Source organism: Bison bison, unplaced genomic scaffold (assembly GCF_000754665.1).
Source record: "Bison bison bison isolate TAMUID 2011002044 unplaced genomic scaffold, Bison_UMD1.0 scf7180017864244, whole genome shotgun sequence".
Lineage (NCBI taxonomy): Eukaryota > Metazoa > Chordata > Mammalia > Artiodactyla > Bovidae > Bison > Bison bison.
In genome coordinates, this window is record NW_011494816.1 from 2,307,557 (window position 1) to 2,312,810 (window position 5,254).

Sequence of the window (5,254 nt, forward strand, 5' to 3'; positions counted from 1 at the left end):
AAATTTTAGGTTATGTGTTTCTTACCACAATTAAAAATAAAAAAAATTAAAACACCTTTTAAAATCACATAATCACAATCATATTGGAAGGATGGGTAAGGGTTGACTCAGAGAGTGACTGTGTGGATGTCTATGTGTTTATGTTTCTGGGAGAGCAGGGGGTGGTGGTAGTGGCGGTAAGAGAGCTAAATCCTTGTCTTCATGGTGGGAAGTCAAAAGATAGTGCCTGAAATTGAAAGATCAAGAAACAGAAACAGAAAAATGTTTGCCTCTGGGGAGAAGGAAATAGAGGTGGGGAGTGAACGACTGAAGTTTCTCATGACAAGTGTGCAGAAGTATTTGATTCTTTAAAGTATGGGAAGTGAAACTCTAATAAGAAAAAAAGAAATTAAAACTAAACCAAAACAAAGCAAACGGAAAATTGCTGAGCCTCCAGTAGCAGGTCCTCTGACTCAGGTGGCCAGCACCCTGGTGGCCTCTCGGTCACCTTGAGAGGTTTGCTGTCATGGGCAGAATGGCCAGGGCTCCTGTACTCCATCCTCTTCAGATTAAGTGGGGCGAGGAGCTGGAAGCCCCGAGAGAAGCGAGACGCATCTGGCTGGACAGAAAGGTATCATTTATTTGAATAAGCACACATTTATTTTAATGTGTATTGGAGAATATGATTAACATATCAAACCTGTGATCTTATGGAGATTATTGCTTAGCATTGCTTAGGATGAAGTGAAGTTTATTATTAAGTGAAAGGACTTAAAGGAAAATACTAGGATGACAGTAGAGGAGGTAAGTGGAAATGGAAAAAGTCACTCCAGTGGGTAAGAGTGACTGATCTGTCATAAGAAATACTGACCTAGTCCAATCCTCATGTTTCGGATGGGAACCCCAAGGTCAGAGAGGAAAAAAGACCTGCCCAGTGTCCTCCAGCAAGGCAGTGAAGGAAGCAGATGTGACTCTCCTGGGGGTACACAGCCAAGAGGCAAGAAACCAAGGCTGGGTTTGTCTTGCTCTGCTCTGGTCAGTTTTGAAACCCTGAAGTGCTTTTATCCTCTCAATTGCTGGGTGTCTTCCTCTATATGATGAATAGGGTTCTGTAGATAATAGGAATAATGTTTATGGTATTTGTAAATAACCCTTATGGAGTCCTTACTATGTACCAGAAAAAAACAGCAATGATTGCAACAACAAACACACATATAAGATGTACTATATACAGAAAACCCTTCTGAGCACTTTACTTATATTAACATGTTTCATCCTCGCTAATCCTATGAGATATGTGGCAGCTAGTCTCCAAGATGGCCCAGTGATTTTTGCCTCCTGACTGTCATTCTTCTACATAGTCCCTTCCCACAAGGAATAGGGCTAACATGTGAAATCAAAAGGATATTGCCAGAATGATGGAGTGACCTCCCTACTTGGGCCATAAAAGACATTGTGACTTCCTTCTTGTTTTCTCTTTCTCCTTCTTGGATGGGGGGAGCTGGCTGCCATGTTGTAAGGACACTCAAGCAGTCCTATAGAGAAATCTGTCTGGTGAAACGCTGAGTCATCTTGCCAACAGCAAACATGAAATTGCCAGGCACACGAGCAAGTCAACCAAGACCCTCCAGCCCCAGTTAAACCTTCAGAAGACTATAGCCTGGCCAACATCATGACCCAACCAAGTTGTTTCCACATTCCTGACCCATAGACACCATAAGGGATAGTAAATATTTGTTGTTTTGAGTTGCTAAGTTTTAGGTTATTTTGCTATGCAGGTAATTAATACTATTAGGTAACATTGTCATCCTCATGTTATAGATGAAGATGTAGCACAGAGAGTTCAAGTAACTTGTCCCAGGTTACACAGCTAACATATGATTTAAACCATGGCATTTTGGACCTGTATAAAGTTCATGTAATAAATGAGAATTCTTCTATTATGGGAAATGAAGATATTCTGCTAGAAAAGAGAGAGAGAGGAGGAGGAGGAGAGAGGTAAATATGTAAGGACATGGCAATTCATTGCTAGTACACATGACAGACCAGGCTAGACTTCTGTAAAGTGAAGGCAGCGGACAGTGGGAGAGTTCTGCTGCCCTTGCAGCTCAGCTGTGATTAGCTCAGGGCCACTAGTCTCTGACCCTGGCTGGATGGGTGATGCAGCCTTGGGTATCTGAGGGTGGGGATGTGATGCCATGGGCACCCCCTCTTGGGCTCTTATCAGCCTGCACTGTCACTGTCTGCCCCTAGACCCGAGATCCTCAAGGGCAGGGACAAAGTCTGGCCCATCTGTGCTCCTTGCCTAGCACAAAGCCAGCTGGAGCAGCTGGGGGAGGTGTATATGCAGAAGGCTCTCTGGCCCTGGTCCTGGAGAGAATTCATATCACACTACCCTTTAACAAATCATCACTGGGGACACAGCAAGGACCACGACAACCCAGTTTCTGACTTGAGCAACTCATTGGATGGGGAATCCAACAATGATATCCCAGTGTGATCAGAGAGACTGGGACACACAGTCTTGTGGGAGTCTAGAGAAGAAGGGGTGGTACCTCTCTAAAGGAGGCTGGAGGGCTTCCCAGGGGAGGAGGATTATGAGCTGAGGCCCAAAGTACGCACAGAAGTGAGCCAGGGCAAGAGTATTCTCAGCAGAGACTACAGCCTGGCAGAGGACTGAGGCTGTCTTGGGGGACAGAGTGCGGGAGTAGAATGTGCAATGGGTGGGCCATTGGGCCTCTGATAGCTCTGAAGGCAGGACACAGAGACCTGGGAGGGACATGTGGACAGCAGGTGGAATGTCACCTGTTTCTGTTTCACAGAAAACTCACTGTACTTGGGGTTGGGTTTGAGGGTTTTCTTTGGAAACCCAGGACTGGGTGAGGCCAGTATGCGTGAGTCAGCCCAGGATGGAGACAGAGGACAGGTAAGGACAAGAAGTCACTTGAGCACAAATTGTACCAGAAGCTCAGCATCCATTTCCTGTCTGGTGTGTGCCAAGGGCTGGCTTTCTCTGTTTGTCCCTCATGAGAATTAACCAACTTAGGTGCCCTGAAAAACTCCCAGATGTGTCCTCTGAGTTCAACTGCTAGCCCTCCCATTTATTATCTGTATGATCTCCCTACCCTTTCTTTACCTTGCTCATCTGTAAAATGGGATCAACATAAAACCTGCTTCATAGAGATGCTGTAAGGACCAAATGAGTTAAAGCATTTAAAACACCCAGACAGTGCCTGACCGCCTCCCTCCCAGCAAATGTACAATAAGCATTAGCTATCATTATTATTTGACATGGTTTTCTTTCTAATCTTTTCAAGGATTTAAACATCATTTATCTAATGCTTGTTATATACCAAGGCTTGTATTTATCCTCTGAAAATAGGGGTGAATACGACATAGTTCTCCTAAAGATACAGAAATCATAAATAAAGGCAACAACAAACAAACACTGATCAAATGTGCCCTGTGCCAGAAACCCAGACATGCATGAGAGCTAGCTCCTGTCCTTGGGAAGGTCACAAGCTGACTAGGGAGAGAGAGAAGTGGCCCAGATTGGGTGGGAGCTGAAAGGAGCCTGGAGAACCTCTGGTAGGGGCTTTTTCGAGAGATGAGTTGCCCACTTTGGCAGCTGGATGTGCGTCAGACAGTAGGAGTAAAGACCCTCTTGGAAAGGAGGTCAAGGAAGGCTCAGTCTTTATTCTTTGAGTGCTAGGATGTTATCAAAAGTTTTTGATGAGGAATTATGTTTCAATAATCATGTTGGAGACGACTCTTGAGAGTCCCTTGGAGTGCAAAGAGATCAAACAACTCAATCCTAAAGGAAACCAGTCCTGAATATTCATTGGAAGGACTGATGCTGAAACTGAAACTCCAAAACTTTGGCCACCTGATACGAAGAACTGACTCATTGGAAAAGACCCTGATGCTGGGGAAGATTGAAGGTGGGAGGAGAAGGGGATGACAGAGGATGACATGGTTGGATGGCATCACTGACTCAATGGACATGAGTTTGAGTGGGCTCCAGGAGTTGGTGATGGACAGGGAAGTCTGGTGTGCTGCAGTCCATGGGGTCACAAAGAGTTGGACACAACTCAGTGACTGAACTGATTGACTGAACTAAACTAGTTGGGCTTCCCTGGTGGCTCAACTGGTAAAGAATCCACGTGCAATGCGGAGACCTGGGTTTGATCCCTGGGTTTTGGAAGATCCCCTGGAGAAGGGAACGGCTACCCACTCCAGCATTCTGGCCTGGAGAATTCCATGGACCACAGTCCACGGGGATGCATAGAATCAGACACGACTGAGCAACTTTCACTTCACAACTAAACGAGTAGCTATTATGTGCCTACTGTACACTGCATCGTAGTGATGCTTCCTAAGGCCCACTTGACTCCACATTCCAGGATGTCTGGCTCTAGGTCAGTGACCACACCATCGTGATTATCTGGGTCGTGAAGATCTTTTTTGTACAGTTCTTCTGTGTATTCTTGCCACCTCTTCTTAATATCTTCTGCTTCTGTTAGGTCCATACCATTTCTGTCCTTTATCGAGCCCATCTTTGCATGAAATGTCCCCTTGGTATCTCTAATTTTCTTGAAGAGATCTCTAGTCTTTCCCATTCTGTTGTTTTCCTCTATTTCTTTGCATTGATCACTGAAGAAGGCTTTCTTATCTCTTCTTGCTATTCTTTGGAACTCTGCATTCAGATGTTTATATCTTTTCTTTTCTCCTTTGCTTTTTGCTTCTCTTCTTTTCACAGCTATTTGTAAGGCCTCCCCAGAGAGCCATTTTGTTTTTTGGCATTTCTTTTCCACGGGGATGGTCTTGATCCCTGTCTCCTGTACAATGTCACGAACCTCATTCCATAGTTCATCAGGTACTCTATCTATCAGATCTAGGCCCTTAAATCTATTTCTCACTTCCACTGTATAATCATAAGGGATTTGATTTAGGTCATACCTGAATGGTGTAGTGGTTTTCCCTACTTTCTTCAGTTTCAGTCTGAATTTGGCAATAAGGAGTTCATGATCTGAGCCACAGTCAGCTCCTGGTTTTGTTTTTGTTGACTGTATAGAGCTTCTCCATCTTTGGCTGCAAAGAATATAATCAATCTGATTTCGGTGTTGACCATCTGTTGATGTCCATGTGTAGAGTCTTCTCTTGTGTTGTTGGAAGAGGGTGTTTGCTATGACCAGTGCATTTTCTTGGCAAAACTCTATTAGCCTTTGCCCTGCTTCATTCTGTATTCCAAGGCCAAATTTGCCTGTTACTCCAG

The 5,254-nt window shown here is 44.5% G+C and overlaps 1 protein-coding gene across 5 annotated transcripts in view; it reads left to right on the forward strand.

The window, feature by feature from the left end:
- Nucleotides 1-420: 420 nt before the first annotated feature.
- Nucleotides 421-5,254, forward strand: part of LRP8 (low density lipoprotein receptor-related protein 8, apolipoprotein e receptor) — a 90,226-nt gene continuing 85,392 nt past the window's right edge. For all 5 annotated transcript variants that reach the window (XM_010847156.1, XM_010847157.1, XM_010847159.1 and 2 more), the window contains exon 1: nucleotides 421-610. The gene's annotated coding sequence lies outside the window, so the exon portion shown is untranslated. The remainder of the gene's footprint in view (nucleotides 611-5,254) is intronic.